Source organism: Limanda limanda, chromosome 15 (assembly GCF_963576545.1).
Source record: "Limanda limanda chromosome 15, fLimLim1.1, whole genome shotgun sequence".
Lineage (NCBI taxonomy): Eukaryota > Metazoa > Chordata > Actinopteri > Pleuronectiformes > Pleuronectidae > Limanda > Limanda limanda.
Window position 1 is genome coordinate 18,546,941 of NC_083650.1, and position 20,131 is coordinate 18,567,071.

Below are 20,131 nucleotides of genomic sequence, written 5' to 3' on the forward strand. Positions count from 1 at the left end.
GTATCTTATCTGGTGATCACAATCATTCCCTAGGACATCAAATATTTAAACAGGCCATACAAACAAGAGACAGAAGAGGGGCCATAGAAACAAGCCTTTTTTGTGGGCGCTGTGCGAAAACAATAAATGTGTTACCAGCCCTAAATATTTTCATATTCAATGACTCTATGATCCATATGATCCCAACATAAAGAGGGTCTGTGAACCCTCTCTCTTAAACTGTAGCAGGCATATATTACCAGGCTTAGAGCTTGGCAAGCTCCGTATCCCAAAATAGATTTCAACAATACTCTATGAGGATGCATTAAATAAATCTCTGCTCGGCTAATCCGTGGAACAGTTCACATTTTGGAGAGAGACACTCCGGTAGGACAAAAGCGCTGCTCTGCTCGCCGCACCTTCATCTGGGGACAGACACGCATAAAGAGAGATATTTAGACAGAGAGGAGGCGACTGGGGGGGGGACGGGGATCCTCCACTAATGTGACAGAGAACCCCCCCCCCCCCAAAAAAAAAATCATCATTGTGCTCTTGCACGGCGAAGCAGATTCCGTATCACTGTGTATTTTTTTCACTTTTTTCTCGAGCAAGTGCAATAACTTAATCTTAAAGGCAAAATGTGGACACGAGGGCCATTTTGAAACATGTTCTAGATAAATGTTAATCACATTAGCATTTCCCAGACTTCCGTAAATCTCCATAAATAGCATGCTGAGGTTGATCCCTCTTTTTTGCCCATTGAGGCAAAATTACAGTTGATGAATTGCTTTTGCCATGCATGTAGGCTAATGAAAGCTTTGCTCCTGGGCCTTCCTTAACAAAGGCTCATAATTTTTCCACTTTCCACTAAAATAAGAACCTGTTCCACTTTTAATTAATAGTTTTACCCTCTCCTATTCAGGAGCATATGCATAGTTTCAAATTAATTCTTTTTTAGGTGAGGCCTGATTATTAATGCTGAAGTAACAAGCCCCTTTGTGTTAAAGTAACAGGGAGGTAGTTAGCCTGCAGGTTTATATGTTTAAGAATTTCTTCCCATGTCACCTAACTACTTAACACAACTCATGACACTGCTCCTCTGAGAATGAAACATTTCATGACAGGTGGCTATTTCATTCACTGGAGATCATCACTTGCAGATTTGTTCAGAGCTGCGGTGAAACTGAATATACAGCTACGTGCTTGCATGAGCACTTGGGATTAACCTGTGCTGATTTTGTTTTCATATAAACTAGAGCCACGGGCAACATTTAAATCATATGCTGCATATAAGTATGGCACATTAATTAAATGCTGAAAGACTGTTGAGAGATTCATATTAGTGCAACCTTGCTTTAATTGTTTTCAACAGTTGTTCCATATTGTTTTTATGTTGCTTCAAAATAAACTGTGTTAATGGAAGTATAGGCAGCAATTAGCATGCATTGGGGTGCATGCCACACATAATGAGGTATGAATACTCACACAGCTTGATGTTTGAGAGAGCAAATAGCCTCATCCAGCCCTGAGTGGTTATGGGATATCACTATCCCATGACAGATCTAAGTGAGGTGTTTCAGACATTAAACTCTGACAGTATCCTCTCACGGCGATAGTTACTTACTGTCATAATCACTCGTCTCTTACTGAAAGGTAAAATCTTTCTTTGTGTTAATGTATTACATATCTGGAAATATTATGACATTCTGTCACCCCTTCACTTCATAACTGCACGTGCAAGAAGCCAAACAGCAATCCTGCCATTGCGCTTAAATCATTTTATGTCATAATGTTTAGAATGGCTTCTGTATTCCTTACGGTCGATAAGAACGCATAGAGCAATAAAGATTTGTGGTGACAATCCATTTCCTCTCTGTACCTGTGACTTAAGCTCAAAGGTGGGAGATTTCTATAGTAATCTGGTATTTCTGTTTCCAGGCTGTCAGAAAGAATCGGCCCTGACATAGAGCAGATGCAGCAAACCGAAGCGGTAGCCACACTTAAGCACTGTGGGTGATTTCATACCAATTAGTGCAAATCATGGAGTACTTAAGATTATTGCCAAGTGAGTTTAACAACACTTTGACACCTCCTCTGAAACTGACCCCTCTTGAGTTTATTTTTCCCCATAGATTTCTGACTTCTGTGTGGGTCGTAAAAGTAATTTATCCAGGCTGGGACTTTTCATTTCAACAGCTCCAGGTTGAGTTTTTTTTTCTTTTTTAAATATGGCCTCCAGTGACAAATCTGGCTTCCATCTCAGGTCGGAGCGGTCCCCCTCATTTGTTGTAAGGGAAGGGGTGGCTGGGCTGGGGACAAACCAACAGCCCCTTCCTGCTGCCCCCTCATCTCGGAGCTTTAGCAGAACTGCTCTGGCATGAAGTAGAAGCTGCCGTCTCCATGGTGACAAGTCACTTCAGCTCCACCAGCTTTACCCAGCACGATCAGACTGAGAATTGACTGGCTTTAAAAAAAAACACACAAATCATTGAGAGAAAATATACCATTTCAGTCGTCTTTCCATTATGTCGGCTGGTGAAAAACAACCCTAATATGGTGCATTGGCTGCTAACACGAATAATGGCTGGAGAATATGGAGTGAATAGCTGTTATGATGGTGAAAAGCTAATGGAGGGAGACTTGGCAGTGTGCGTCTCATTGAGGAGAGACAGAGAGAGAGGCTGTCCCAGAGGTATGGATGGGGCTGCTGTGATAGTTGTGAACTATCCCTGTGTTTATGTGTCAGCCAACAGCCTCCGGAAGGAGACTGGAGACATTCTCCACACTGTCTTGCAGACAAGAACTGGTCCCCTCAATTAAATGAGTTAATTTGAAACCATAAGCTTGTCCTTAATTAAGAAGAGCTTAGACATCTCCTGAAATGAAATATCTGAAATGAGCTATATTGACGACATACTGTTCCCCATTGTTCAGATGTTGGCTTCCCCATCCTCCTCGGTTAGTGAAGATCGTTCCTATGGAGAGCTCAGTTCATGCAAGACGCAGATAAATGCCAAAGAGACACATAACCTCCGAAAAAATGTGTATCATTTTGAAGGAAGTTTCAGTTTCAAAGTGGATCCATTGTGGACTCCCGCCATGTCTCCTCTCACACAGTATTCCCTGCCTGCCTGACTCTGTGCATCCCTGGTGCCAGAGAGAGGAGGATGAGAGAGGAGTGGGAGAGAGGGAGAGAGATTGTGGCATTAAGTAAATAATTTGTATGATAATTCATTACAGCGCAGTCTTTTTCAACTTTAATTGGTCTAAATGAAGAGACATTTCACACCATTTAGATAAAAAAGAAAAAGGAGGCCAGCATAATGAAAAGGGGCCTGCCTATCGGACTTCAGAGGTTTGCTCTAAATGAAAATGTAATTGCAGGCGGAATGGTACAAGAGGAGAGACCCGCGCTGCAGATCCGGGGGTATCTTCAGACAGCCGAGCAAAAGCTAATGACTGAGCAATTTGGAACATTTACTCACCCCAAAGACTCTCATTAAGTCAATCACAGGCTTAGCCGAGACCCACTCGCAGCGTCGGAGCCGGCCTCGCATTTATTCCAACATCAATCAGGAGGGGCCGGCTTCTTCTTCTTTCAGAAGCCCATGAAAAACGCCCAAGTAATTTATTCGGGATCTTTGAGAGGATAATGGCCAATTATTTGTTTATAACACTGGTTAAATTTTCATTAGGCAGATTAATGGAATATCATGTACTGTCAACACTGGACTGAGGGGTGGTGTGTCAGAGATAAACGGCCAAACAGATGATGTCGCTCTGTTAGTAAATTGGTTTTTCTGCAGCTCTTTTCCTCCATCTGAAAATTTAAAGGTGGACAAGGCACGGGGGGTTTGAAGCGGTCTCCAACAGGAGTGGCGGCTGAGAGACGCAGAGGGGAGGACATTACGATGAACTTCATCCAGCTGCAGGCTTTTTGTTCTTAATGTTTGGCCGCAATGTAAAACTTCAGCACTATATTTAGACCAGTTAAATGTTAAATATTCTACAAAGTTGGACTGTGTGCAGGCTCTGCTCACATTTATTCACATGCACTTCATCCCCACCCTTAAATTGCCTATTCTATCAATCATGCACAATCCATAGCCAATCCCTGGGAAACATATTTCATACAGCCACTATTTGAAATGATAATTTTTTAGAAGCTAACTTTTTCTAATGAACAGGAAAAAAGCTACTTTGGCAGTGACTGTGGGTGATAGCTTAATCTGACATTATGCAGGCGACACAAGATACCTGTAAGTGACAGTTAAGAGTGAAATGACAACTACAAGGCAGGCTGGCGAGTGAATTGCTGACCTCATACGATGCTTAAAGTCGATAGAAAGCAGTTTGAACCTGGAGTTGTGCCTTCACAGACCTCCACCTGAAAGTGATCTTGGAATTGTCGTTTGGAGCGTTGCATATTTGGGCTTCAAATAACCTCCCTTTTTCCCCACACGCTGGGTTTTGAGAATTGAGATAAAATATGGCATATCAAATCTTAATATGCACGCTTCACCCACTAGTGTGCAAATGATGCATTGCAGCTTCACAGGCCCAGATTTATGAAAGCAGAATTTTAATGACAGATTTTTTTTCCACATGACTTGTAGTTTAGGGAACTGATTTTTTCCAAAGGCTTAAGGTTCAGTTCTAGAAAATGCATGTTGTATTATAAAGCTTTAACAGCTTGGATCTCATTTCAGCATAAATCTGTTATACTCACATTACATTATGATTACTTACATTTCAAAGAATTTATCCATCATTTTCCCTTTACACCTTTGCATTCAGGGTATGAGTTAATTTAGACTCCCGGATCGCAATCTGTCAACCTTCAGGCACCTAAAGTGCCTACTAGCCGCCCTATCAAAACAATCATCAGCTGAAGGAAGTTATCGTTGGGCTGGGCTATCTGTCACCCGGACACCAGCAGCTAGCGGGACACAAGGGCCATTTAATTAGGCCCACTGCTCCTCTCTGGTGTGAAAGACTCTCAGGCCCCTTTGATTCCCCGCTGCTCTCCCAGCAGGAAGTGGTTGGTGATAATTGACACAGGATTTCCTTGTTAACCAGCGGCAGACTCTGTGGATTAAAGTGACAGAGATCTCCAGAAGAAAGTGGGGAGGAGATAAGGGGGAGGCGAGGAGGTGCAGTGAGGGGAGTGGTGGGGGCAGCCGCTATTTACCGCTCTTGAGAAACCAGGGAGGAAATAGCAATATCAGACTGGTGCGCGGTCCTGCCGCGAGATGTAGCTCCCACTTATCTTAGCCATTTCAGCTTGGCTGATCAAAGATTGGCTTTCCTTAAAATAACCTGGGCCCAAGGTTGAGTACATGCTTCCACGCCACGGGTTTTTTGGCAAATTATCAGTCTTTTCCAATCCCCCCTATAAAGCTGCATGGCCGTTTGTGGAGGACTACAGACATAATCTCATTTCATTTGTACAATTATACACTATCATGGAATAAAAGCATATTTGCAAATGACGTAATTTCCCGCTTTGTACCAACTGGGTCACAAGCCTTGACAGAAGCATTATCATGCAGACAGGAGAGGTACCCAGTCGGCTGTAGGACAAAGATGCAGCTTTCAGAAGACATAATCCACTTTATTTATTTCTAGATTTCCTCTCTGCTTATCCAACCGCTGCACATCGTACCAGCAGACATTTTACAAGTGCTCATTGGAAGGTTTTAACATCGCTCTTCCAGATAAAAAAAATAGAAAAAAGGAATGAGCTACTGTACTCCATCAACTTGACTTCCCCTTGTATAAAAGATATACAACACACATAGTAGGGATGGTTTTTACTTTCACTTTTTTGAATCATACAGTTTGTAAACTTGTTATCAAAACAATTTCACCGGGAGCAGCCTTTCATCAATCTAAATCTCTCGTCGTCCTGTCTTAATAAACAAAGCTGCAAGCACATCCATTCCTGACATATTTACTGGCACACCTGACAAGACACTCCACTTCTTAAATGGCCAGTCTGCCCAGAATGACCCAAGTGTGGTGTGAAATGTTGCCTGGTCACTTTCAAGAGCTCACTGATAACTGAATGGGGGTAATGGCAAGCTTCCAGCTGGAGGACTGGGTCAAAAGCAGGTCCATCATATAAATCAAAGCAGGAATTCCATTCTCTCTTGTTCCCCAGCCAATAAGTCGTATGTACATGCAGCTGTGGATATGTGAGAGGAAGAAAAAAGGAAGTTGTTGCTTTATTATAGCATACCTTAGAGAATGGTCCTGTGAACATGGATCAAATGACAACAATTATGTTTGAAGTGCTTTTATCATCACCATTCATAAATAAAATAGAATGTTAAATAATGCAAATATTATTATGTTCATATCAGACAAGTCTTCTTTCCTGAACATATATTTAAAACAATAGCGAGTTGGTTTGGTGCTGTGTAAATGCCTGCAATCAAATAGTGGAATGGCATGTACAACCTGTGCTGCATCATGCCAGTGTGGTTGGGATTTGCTGAGTCCCATAGCTGAGATATGCTGTGATGTATTGACTATATTCAGTCATAGGCTGAAACTTAATTTTTAACTATGCTATGTGTGGTTTAAAAATGTTTTTAATTCTGATTTAAATGTGTAATTTAACAAACACAACACAGCTTTATTTTGTGATTGTATTGTTTATATTATAGTTCAGAAAATACTAAAACATTTAATTTTAGGGCATCACATTTGATCATGGAAAAGTTTAGACCTGTAAAAACAATGTACACAACAGCAAAATTGATTAGCTGCTTTGTAAAGTTTAGCTGCATTTCTACCTCTAAACTTTCAAAACCTGATGCATAAATCTTCTCTGGAGTGCAGTCTAGAAAAGCTCCTAATCGAGCGTTGATTCTGAGATAAGTATTTACTTTTTTTCGAGGTTAAGCACAAGTCAGGAGCAAAGTCTGGAGCTGAGTCACACCACCTCTAAAGTGTTAATGCAATATTACACAAACATGCTGCAGAAACTTCCCATCACTGTCCACACCTTCTTATCTGTGCTCCCTTGTAGGTACTGTATCTTAACCATGCTGTACGACTTATATAAATGAGCATTAACACGCTTCAAGGTCCTTGATTTCTCTTCAGGAATTACTTTGTGGTAACCAGGGGGACAAGCTGGAGATTTGTTCACTTCAGTCTAAAGTAAATAGGATAGACAGGAGGGAGGCAATCGCCTAGCCAGCACAGGCTCTGCTATCAAGAAAACACAGCAGTCTCGATTAAGATTTTGTCATAACCAGAATCACTGCAGTTTAATTTAATCTGCAGGCAGATAAACTCTTTAACATTTTCCCATCTGCTGATAGTTTTGGAATGATGGGTTCCAGTTCAAGTTCAATCAAGGCATATTGAGCTGTTCGCCGCTTTTTGAAAAGTGGCCCTCGGAAACAATAACATCTGTCCCAGTTAGTAAATGAGCCATGAGCATTGAAGTGGCGCAGAGAGGCAGCAGTGTGGCCTGAGTAAAGGCAGCGTGACACCATTCAGACCGAAGATTTACTGAGTGAAAGGAGAGCAGACCCAATGCAGATTCACTGACCCAGGAGCAGGTGGTTTAGTATTTGATACTGACCCTAAGTAAATTGTTTTATTCATCTCAGTGTTCAGCTCTAACCACTCATCACTAATTAATGTAGGCAGTTACTTTTAGTTACTTAGAGAGACATTCATGATAACCACAGTACTTTAATTCCAGGACCATTGACTATTGTGTATGAACATAACACGCCTCCACTTCCTCCCAGTATCCAGAATTTAAACACTATGATAATAAGAAAATACTTATATATGCACTTGACATGAACTACGACTCTTTATTTTGTCCCATCAATTAACATTGAGGAGGGGGGATTTACGATTTATACTGCAGGCAGCCAACAGATTAACACGATGGCTTCACTTTTCAGGAGCATGTCATCCATCTTTATATACAGAGATCAGTTCTTGATTAAGCCGTTTGGTCCAAATACATGTATTATTATTTTACAACGTATGATCAACATGATTAATTTACTTGACTATTTAGAACTGTCCATCCATATACAAGAATGTGGTTCTGATTTTGCAGTAGTAACAATTACGATTAATTTTTTCGTCAGTGATCACAGTCATTGAAGCCCTATCATTACAACTGCTTTTTTCTGTTTCTTATTTTTACAACTTTAATTAAAAACGGTTATATTTGACAATGAAAGACTTGCACCAATGGTCAAATGTTCCAAAGAAAGCAGTTATTTTTGCAGCAGCCACAACTGTGTGATCTGTAACTTTCCTTTTCCCTCTCCACCACTTCACAGTCAGGAGGGAGAGGGGGTCATCTTCTCATGTGTGCAGCCGTACAGCCAGACGTCGTGGCCTAATCTGTGAGCTTCAGTGTTAACCTCATTATTGATATAAAAAGCGGGCTACTTTCCATAGTCTTTGTTGCAGTGGAGTATGTTCTACAGAGATACAGGGGGGGAGAAGCCCCAATTTCCTGCAGGGGTCGAGTATTAATGTATGAACTGCTCCTCTGGGATGCAGGGGCTCGCAGGGGAGGTTGTCAACTTTTCCTCAGGCTCATTTTGATGTGCTTCCACATTAATTCCCTGTAAATAACATAAATCCATATTATCTACATTGATAATATATGCTGTAGGTTAACAATATTTGTCTTTAATTGTTTGTTTGTATATTAGTGTATGTCTGGGTCGGTTTGCCCTGTCTATGGGTATAACTATTTACAGATACCATTACTGACATAGAAATAGATCAATGGTCTTTTAGATGTAACCTACATTGTGTTCTGGGGACAGATTTAATGTTTGTGTTAAACCACAATGTGTCGAGCAAATAACCATGTATTGCTATGAATAAGCCCTAATACGTTATTGAAGTAAGCTGGGAGGACTTTTGAATTTAGATCTAGATTTTAAATCATCCACATTTAAATTACTTTCCAGGACACTGAAATCTATAGTCAGTAATGAAAAAAAGAAAATGTTACCAAATATTGTATTTTTCTTTGTCATAAAAGTTTGTCAGAAAGCTTGTGTAATGTGAACTGTACAGGACAGAACATTGTCCAAACATTTAACAGACACATATCACAACACTAACCAAAGATGTCACTGTTCACCTAATCGACTAGAGGGATAACAGGAGAGCACATACCTCCATCATGGCCAATGCACTATATTTCACAATTTTAAAGAGAAAGATAAAAAAAATATGTGGCTGGGTCCTTATTGAATCAGCTCCATAAGTTAATGGGTTCTTCTTTGGCCCCGAACTCACTCTTCTACCAAGTTTCAATAAAGTCGGTTAAGTCATTTTTGCACAAGGCTGCTAACAGAGAGACAAACCGCAATAAAAAATAACCTCCTTAATAGCAGAGGCAACAAAGTTTCTGTAGCTATCAGACTGACAATTAATGTTAATAAAATATAAATAGCATAGATAGATCAATACTGCTGCAATTCATATAAAGTAATTCCATTAAAAAATTCACTTAATTCCTTAAAAATCCTCTTAGTTCATAGCTCTTATTCATAAATAAAAAGGTTAAAATATTCTCATATCAGTGCTGAATATCTCTATATTCTGGTTAGTTCTGGCAGTGACAAATACTTTTATTCACCAAACTATATTATTTACTCAACTAAATTCTGTTTGAGGTAAATTTTTCCTTTCATTAAATAAAAAAAAAATGGGTTTCATGGTAAACGTTCCTAATTGTCAGAATCTTGAACATAATTGGATCTTATAGACGACTGTGGAGAAAGCAAACAAGAGGGACTTAAGGAAGCTAATAGTTAACAGTGTGCCACAGAGCAACAGAGATCCTTCAGAGGACAGGGAGGAAACGAGTTCAAGGGAGGAGAAAGGCATGACCTCTCTTGGCCACACCACCTTAGCCAAAGGATTAACCAAACAGCGGCCACTGACAAACATTCAGGAAATCAGAACCACATGCTTGAAGGGAGGTGTACTGAAATGCTTATTTGTTTTTGCTAAATTAATGGGGGCTAATTGATAATGTCATTACATCATGGGAGGGGCATGGGGAAGGGCAGGGGTAAAAAATCAAGGAATGCTGCACATCAATCCTCTTTGAATACCACAGATGCTGCACTCGGTCTACCCAGAAGATTAAGATCTATTCAGTTAACCAGGAGCAGACCTGAGCGTAACCCAGCGGTGCACCCTGTGCAGGATATAACACATCACTTCTTTCACAGGCCTCACTGAGGTGTTCAGAAGCCTGAGTGGTAATCACATATCATTTACTCCTCAAAATGGGCTGACTAACGCCAACTGATCTAAGCAAGTGAGTTTATACTATTGTGTTGTTGATAAAAATCACCCTTTCTTACCATCTGAGATTATACATTTTTATTGTCAATGTGCTCATTTTTATATGAGTCTGTTTTATATGTTTTACAAATATTGACTTTTAATGATAGAGAGAAAGCAGGATCACGTTGGTCTTGATCCTTAGTCTAGGAGAGAGTCCCAAAGTTTAGAAGTTGTAGCCTCAAGAGCACAGCGTCCTTTTGTCAAGATCCCAGAGCAAGTAACCCCCAATGAACACTGATCAGACGACCTTTGATTTTTACTGGTGTTAGAAGACAAGTGGGAAATAAGAAGTACTTGGAACGGGGGTTTGTTTGGAAAAAGCCGGGGCATGAACGAATTTCAATGAATTATTGATTATAGAGAGCACACATGGACCAATGGGGTCAATTACATTTTTTTCTGCAATGGAGTAGGTAAAATGCCAGGGAGACCAGAGGAGGTTTTTAAAGTATTGAGCACTGGGGAGCCAGTTGGAACTTTATCCTGGACTGAAAGAATATGCCCATTAACTTATTGTACTTTAGTCAGCATCAGTCTATTTGATAACAAGTCTCTTATGAAAGGTAGCAAAAAACTAGTGACAAGGTAATCCAAACCAAATTAGACACAATTATGATCAAAAATAACAAAAATCTCTAAAGAAAACTATATCAACATTAAAGCCAAAAGTAATAACCTCTGTGTAGGGCCTGTGACATGTTGTGTGAGAGGGTAAAAGGCAAAGTGATATTAATGAAACTAAAAGAAAAAACGCAGAGAAGCTCAAATCTAGTTTGAGAATAAACAATAGAAAATAATAAAATTCGTTTAAAAAGGAGCTATTTGGGCGAGGTGGATGAGGTTAAAAAAAGGATAAGTTTGATCAACTTTAAGAATTTGTTATTTATAAGAAGAGAAGGACCCAGTGATCTCCACCTGAAAAACTGAACGCGGTAGAAATTCCTTGACTTTGGCCTGAAGTTCTCCATAAACTGATAAAAGTGTTATCCCTCAGATACAGTTCAATGAGGGGGACATATCATATTAATCTGATGATGTTGTTTAACAGAAAAGTTAAGTTAGTTATGGAATTTTACTAGAAGCATTGGTGTTTCTGTAATCATTCTGAATGTTTAATGTAGGAAGTGGTTTGTTAGATCTGTGAGTGATTCTGACAAGAATCAGTTGTCAAGATTAGAACACACAATTTGTAAGAGGCCTGTGAACTCCTGGCCAGTAGGGGGAGTGAGTGAATACGTGGCTTGGTTTGGAAATGGAAATAAGTAATAGAGGCAGCCAATGACTGGAAGTAACCATCTATGGATAGTCAGTTTGAGAAGGTGTTAAATCTGTATATATTAAAAAAACCTGTGTGTTAAAATGATATTACCTAAGCTATTTGAATGCTGGATAGACGGTGATGCCGTCATTCCTAAAGAAGGATGCACAAACCCACAACAGCTCGGCTCTAGAGAGATTTAAGATGGAAGCCAGGTGTGGAGGTGAAGGGTCCTGCTAAAGACAGGCCTGCAGCAGAATGACTGGTGTTTTGAGTTTTAATCACCCAGTGCACTGAAATTTAAAAAAGGAAACAAAAACAATTTAAAAAGGTTGTGACCGGCCTGGCATTTAATTTACTGGGGTCAGAACTTATTATCTGCTTTACTAACAACGTTAAAGTGGATGTTTTGTACAGTTACTGTCCATTTCTAGAAATGTTTGACGTAATAATAGAAACTAATGGAACCACACAAAAAACATTTACTTTAATACTGTGTGTTTGCATATATAAACATTATGTATAAATGGAAATATACAGAAACTTCCAGATTTATTCCAGATCCATCGCCTGTCAGTGGGAAATGTCAAACATATTCAAGGTTTCCAGGAATTTAGAAAACTTTTAGTGGGAAAAACAGCGATACACCTGTTATTTGTATAGAGCAGTCCTGATAAAGAGATTCTGTCACCATTTACTCAGATAATCTCAAACCTGCAAAGCTCACAATTAAAGGAAAGGAACATGGTCAATAAATCAGCAGCCGACTGGACAGAAGGTCTGTATCTGCTTACAATCAACACCACTTTGTGTAGTTCAGGGCTTCAGAGCAAGTGCAGCTGTGGGAGAGAGGATGGTGGCTCATGTGCTTCGCAGGTGATTTAAGAGACAGCGAGGAGGTTTATAGAAGGAAAACAAGTTCATTACAATTCCATACTTGCATATCACTCCCCAAAGACCTGTCAATGAAGACAGTGGAGAAAGGAGCAGGCCTCATCCTCTGCTTAGAAAAAAGTTATTAGAAGGGGTCCCGGGGTGAACATGTCATTTACAATTCTTACCCCGAGACCCTTGACCTCGAACTCTCCGGGGTCACTACTTCATTTTAAACAGTTTGTGTTGCTCTGCTTCTCACCAAGCACCAAGTTTCATGCTTTCTTCCAAACAGCATAAGCCGGTTTTGTGTGTGTATCTGTGTAGGTTGCAGGGGTGGTGTGATGGCAAATGATTACAAATGTCTCCGTTCTAGGATAATTGGATCAAGCTGACTCAGAGCTTATTGAACACGATCTTGGTTGTTTCGGAGCAGATGGATTAACAATTAAATTTGCTTGATAATTCCGTGGAATACACCTTGAACGGAAAATAAGACGCATTAACTTGAATAAATTACATTCTTCCCACAGGGAATATCATTAGCAGAGAATTCCTTCTTACATCCTCCCAAAAGACTTTGTCTTACTCTTCATCTTTTAAATGGAGGAGAAACATCGGCAGTATGTGTCATCTCTTTCATGCAGCCTTCTGTCTCACAGTTTGTGTTTATGTTACGCTAATCTGTTTTACAGTTTACTGGAGCCATAACCTTTGTTTGCAGGAGCTACTAATACAATATTTGAAAATATCATGGAAATATCTTTCAGAGCCATAATTAAATTAATCTATCTATAAATATATGGTGTTTTTTTTATCAAATGGTTTTTATATGTCATTCTCAGATAACCTCTTTCTAAATTATAACTTTAATGGTGTAGAGTGCACACTGGTCCAACAGTCCCTTTTCGAAACCACATTTAAATTAACTAGATCCAGATTTTTATTTGGATCTGCACCACATTGCAAACACTCATAAATATCAGTCCTCTAAACATGCCTGATTGTTTTCATAATCATCTTTGAAGTAATTCTTGAGAAAAAAAACAATGTGGAAAAACACAATATTTCCCAAAGTGAAAGAAAGTGAAAATAAATTTCTCGATATGCACTATTTTGGATCCACTCCAAAATGCCCCCCGGCTCTAGAAAATGTTATGGAAATGGATAGAGTAGTTTTTGATTTCCTTCTTAATCTGTTATAAGTAACATACTCCAACGATAAATAGCATATTTGTGAATGAGTAGCTCTGCTTAATCGTATCAATGTCTAGAAAATCTTTTCTAAAACAGAACAAAGTTCATAAATTCAATGTTAGCATAAGAAGGCCATAAATAGGCATTAGTATGCTTATTATTCATGTAAGTTGATTCTTTAGCCAAGGTTGTGCACAATTTAAATTACAGTTTTTTATCAATATATCGAAACTGATTCCATCCTGTCAAAAGTCTTTGTTCAGAGATGATTTTCAGTAAAAATCCGACAGTGTCCATGTCCAAGATTCATTCATCAGCTGAATGAAAATGGTTCCTCTTGAAAGTGAAGTCAACTACTGAGAGCAACGTCATTGGTAAAGGTTTGATGTGTTTAAGAGGAGAGAGGTTACGAGAAATATTAGCTGCGGCTGAAGCTGCTGTACCTGTGTGCGAGCAATACTTTTCACATTAAAATCAACTGGCAAGCCATTAAACTGGTGCAGAGCCTCCCAACTTTAACTTGGCTTGTGACTCACCAACTGCAGAAAGATAAGCCCTCACTCAATAGAGCCAAGCCCGCAGTTAGCATATTAGCTTGACAGAGGAAAATAATTTGTCAAAACCTTATTTTAAAGCACTATGAATGTCATACTGTGTTGCTGCTCTTAATTGAAATGTAGTTGGCCAAGCGAGGAAATATATGGGCACAGAGGGATGGTGTCGGCAGGATGTTTTATGGTGATGCTAACCACACCTGGTTAATATTAGCATCCTCCTTACTGTATACTTTACATTCCTCACGTCAGTTTTAGTTTGATTCATCTGAGAGAGGTTAGAGGAAGATAAAAATGCAGTTTTCTGTTCTTGCAAATCAAGAGATTTGGAAGTGATAAATACCTAAAACATTTTTTTTTTTTGTACAAATTATTTAGGTGCGAGGTCATTCCTGAGATAACTGTAGGCATTGCAATAATACTGTGATCATGACTTATGGCTAGCCTCTTGAGGTTTGTCATCTGCAAATGATTCAGACCACGGGACTAAGCCATTTCATGTGGCTATAAGATCTTCAGAGAACTTTATTCAGAGAGGTTGGTTGGAAGTCTAACAGCTGCAGCAGCGGAAGTAATATATACATTGCGTGTGCTCATCTTCTGGGGCCTTCTCTATCATTCCACGAGCTGGTGTTGATCACCACCTGAACAATAAAGTTTGACAGTGAAAGGCCTCAAAGAACAGACGGGGTTGCAACAGTCATAAGAAACTGTGCAGATTCACCACGACTTATCATAATCTATGTTCTGTACTAAAAACCGAGGGGTTGATATTAGTTTGCCCCCAACCCCCCACCCCCTTTGTGAACCTTGCCACAACCCCGGGCTCCTGAACCCACTTGTACATTTTAGGCCTTGATAATAAACCAACATCTGCAGAACTTACAAGTTCTTCAGCAGAGTTAATTGAGTAAATTGAAGCAAGCTGCAGAGCAGTGCTGATCTATGATCCCCTGTTGAGGGCCCAGAAGGGAGACAACAGATTTACTGCGCGGACAGTGGGCGGCCTTTTGTTCAGACTCTGGTTCACGGGAAGTTTGAGGTCAGTTGGGATTAAAATATCTTAGGGAACAAATGGAGTAATTTGAGTGCAATATAAGGAGCACTCTGCCAGTTTTTCACCAAGGATCCAGGTGTGATTTATTTGATTTTAAGCCCCGTGTCCCTTTTTCATCTTTTTTTTTCTTCTAACTACTCCGTCTTATTTGGGATTTCTAGATAACATGAAGATTTGCCCCTTTTAACAAGCCCTTTAGTTCGGGTTGACATAACCGAGAGAGTAACAGTCATGCATATAAACACAAACAAATACCAAAGGGGAAATATTTGTCCGTTCTCTTGGGTGCAATAATGTTTGGCCTCATTAAAGGGGTTTTTCAGGGACTATGACATACTTTTCTGATTATTGAACTTCAGATGCAGACTCGAGATGCTGTGTTCAGTTACAGTTATCCAAACAGTTTATTTCTCTTTTGTCACGTCTCCTCTCTCGTGTTATTTTCCTGTTAGAAACTGCACAAACAGATCAACTCAGGACAGAAGGAGCACAAGCTTTAGCAGCAAGGGAACAGCACTCATGCTAAAATGCAGAAATGAACAGGGAAAGGTGATATGTTAAGTAAGCATGAACATCAGATTCTTTTGGAAGGGGCCATAAAAAATGTGAGTTTGCAAGGGTCAAGAGTTTGATCCTGGTTTTCTCCCAGAGGAAGGTGGCTGAGGTAGTTCTTTTATACGGTGATTGTGCTAAATTGAGCATTAAGGAGAAGCACTCAAGGGCCTTAGTTAAAATGCAAGTGAGGAGATGTGACTGACATTAACAGCAGCATGAGGACTGAGTGCTCTGATATATTCAGGGATGTTTACAGAACCTCAGCAACAACCCCTTTAATGCTTATTTTGTCTCATAAGTTTTTATATGCATGATGTGTGGGTTTTAATTAACCACTCGCTAAAGTTCTATTTTCAGTTCTGACGGTCACTGGTCAGAGCTGGATGTTAACGATGAAACCCATTTTCTAAATTTAGGATCATTTAACTTTTGAGCTTTAAACTTTACACCAGTTATTATGTTTTACATTTTAGATGAATGTTGTTGCTTGTAGTCTGTTCCTATAGTTTACAGAGTGGGAGGCAGCCATGTGACTTAGAAGAAGACAAAGGCGAGAGGATTTAAATGTGGATTTGAGTCTTGAACAATGGAGTGATGGAGCAAATATGCCTCAATGGCCCAGAAGGCCTCTTACCGTGTAACAAAGAGCTGCTACTGATTTCAGTGCAGCCTGCGTTTTCTTTGACGTTGAAACCACCAAAGACAATTGACTCACCAACTCTCTAGTTGGGTTGTTTTTCCTCATGTATTTTCCCATGTATTCAAAGATATTTTCCTTGTTCATTTTTAATGATCATTAATAAACCTGCACAAAGTGTGTTTTTCAAGCTTTTGAGTCTTGGCCATGCTTTAAACCTTCATTTTATTATAACAGAGTGATGACAACTGTCCACACATCCAAAATCCACACAATTTATAACACTCAAACCAAATACAACATGTTGTTTGAATTTGTCTGAAGGTCAAGCTCTTGAGAATTCCTTTTACTTGGTTGCACATATCAGTGTTTGGTTTTGAGGGGAAAAGTATTATCTATCAATCTATAGCTATTTTGGGAAGAGTATGCAGCCAGTTTGGCAACAGTCTATTGCTTTAGTTTGGACAGGCTTCATGCTTGCTTGGACCAAGTTGACTGTACATGAAAAGTGCACCTGTGCATTCATCACTGTGATTCATGAAAACCTGCACTTGGAACACTAGATGACCTGCAGACTTTGAGTAAGTCCAGATGAAAAAGACGATCATCTGCTTTTGGCCGCTCATCGGGGCTTCTGTATTTTCACACTTGCAACTCTGCATGTCCTGGACATATTTATTTCAAAGAGATGTTCCTCTGGACTCTCTGCTCCATTAGCAGACACGTCATTGAGTCATAGACACATCAACAGATCAAATGTGATAATGGATTCTTTCTAATCCCCCAGTTTTCATGTGCATACTTCACATCTACAGCATGGTACATTACTGCGAAAATAAATTCCACAATGTTAAGGTGTTATAAAGAATGTTTGCATTTACATTGAATCAATAGTATTAGAGCAGCACTCCTCTCCTGATAGACACTGATGCCTGTCAAGTTCACATTTATGTCTGCTTTAACATATAAAGTTTGACTTTACAGTATTCCCACAAAAAAATAGCTATTAACAATATCAAGCAGTCCTTCGAGAGCACTGGACAATATTTTTAGTTTATTACTGCGAGCAGGATGCAGACCTGCAGCTGTTACCCCAGCTGTCTGTAGCTGGAACGTCCTCTCCCAGTCGGCTGTTGTTATTGCACACAGCCACATGGATTGCAATGTACAAATAACCAGTGGGGAAAATTGCCCTTTGGCATTTCCTTAGCACATTCTCCAGCGAGGCATCTTCCGATTCTTGGCTTCGTCTTTAATGCATTTGATAATGTCTGTTAAAAGTTCCCAGGTCCAGGTGAGCATTCACAGGTGAGGGCAGTTATAGTGCGTGTGACTCCCAGGGGTCCATCCATTAAAACCATCACTGCCTAACACCTCCGTCACATCCCTGTTTATTCAGTGTGTATGTGGCTGTTACTTTCTGAGCTGCCATATGATTTGCCCATACCATCTGTACCAGAAATTCACTTCTGATTTAAGGATAACGTAAAACACAAACAGCTGTTTCATTCATCAGAAGTATTTCTTATTTCACCCGATAACTTCACAGACCTCAGATAAGAAATATTACACCAATGGATGTATTTGTTACGTAATATCTTAATGACAGTTGTGAGTTAATCACACACACACAGACAGACACCATCTGTCTAATAAGGACATTCACAAGTAAAAATTAAAGCATATGTTATTATCACTGGAGATGATTAAACATTTAGACCAAATTTGGCTCCGTTCCAAGCTCAAATTTACAACCAGATCTTTTTCATGATCCTTGTTGAAGCAAACACGTCTCATTATCTTGCCCAAAATATAACGGCTTTTTCCCAATGCCAATAAATTTCTTCACGATTGGACGCAAATAATAATTAGCCATGTTATATCAATGGGCTGCCAGCCACACCGTCTCTCGAAGCCTTTTTCACGCCCAGTTGTGGCCAACAATTGGCTCTGTGCCTCCCTCATTCACATACAGTGGAATCAGTGAGCGACTGCATGAGGGTTTCACAATGGGAAGGGGAGTGGGAGTGACTCACACGCAGCAAAACAGGCCGAGAGAGAAAGAGCAGGGGAGGAAAGGTGGGAGGGGGGGGCTGGGTGAGGGAGGGTGAGAGAAATAGCGGGCCAAACTCGTTTTCCGCTTGATGGGTTAGCTGCAGAGAATGTGCCTTTACTAGGTAAATGATTAAGGGGGGTGGGAGGGGGACCTATGCTGCTCTGCTATTATGTGCTTCAAAGGTCTCCAAAGGCAGGTTAAATGAAAAGCAAATGTGTTGCCCTGCTGCTCAAATACCTCAAATGTTTTAGCAGGTGCAGGCAATGAAGAGGTGGGCAGTGACAGCCATGTGCTGCACCTTGCTTGGGAATCGTGGATCCTCCTGTTTGGGGAAGACGAATAGCGTCTGAGCAGTGAAGGGTGCACACACGGGTTGGAGGACGGGACAGGGTGATACAGGTCCAGGGTCTGCCAGCACGAGGGAGGTCGAGCTCTGCTCAACGTTCTCACCGCTCCGACTTTCATCTCTCGCGCAGGTGAAAAGGCAATTGGGTGGAGGTGATGTTGCTGAGGTGCTGGAGATTGAGACCTCTTGGTTTGTTTGGCTCATCTGTCATTCAGGGTAATAACAGCGGAAGGCCTGTTCACATTTTGTCCGTAGCACATATTTCAAGAACCTTATGGACTATTACTTACTTAAGTGCATAGGAAACAAATGACTTTAGCTCTGATCAATGATTACAATTCAAAACCTTTCTAAGACTATATATATATATATATATATATATATATATATATATATATATATATATATATATATATATATATATATATATATATATATATACAGGTGTTTTGAATGAATTAAAACTTCTGTCATCATATTAAAGGATAAGAGTAATTGTCCACAAATACAATTTTTTAAAGGCTCATTGATTTCCTAAAACAGCTGGGAACTAGTATTTATTATTATAAGTGTATTATGTAAGGGACTTTATTCAGCTTCCTAGGAAACAATGGAGCTCAATGTAGAATAGAGAAATATGTGATATTAGACTTTTACTTATCCCATAAGATCAATTTTGGTTCTTTCATTGAACAAAAAGTTAAAAGACATAGAATATCATATTACCACTGATCCTTTAAGCTAGCCTTACACTGGTTTTGTTGACATACAAGCAGGACTGTATTGATTACCAATATCCTGACAAGGACCATATGCTGATAAGCTTAACAAGGCTCAATAAAGAGAGCCCTTTAGTAGTCACCTGTAATTAAGTGAATTACTCCCAACTAAACATATTTAACACAACTTGAGTAGACCTTTGATAAGGTTAAAAGGGAAATCTAATGATCGGTAATGATTGTAATAAACACCACTGTTCTCTAAATAAATTACACATGAAGGGTGTAATTGCAGACATCATCAGTATGGTGTTTACATGCTTAGGCTCCTGTTTCCCTGCAGTCATTGTTTTATTAACAATCTGATCTATATTTCTATGCACATGCAAATTAAGCCTCTGTTGTAATTGGTCAGAATCAGGAAACCCTCTCTGGGTTTACCTGTTCCATATCAGCAACCTCTGTTACATAATCACATGCAGTGAATACAGGTCTCCTACCGGCAGAGCAATTACCCCGGCTTGGTCATTATCAC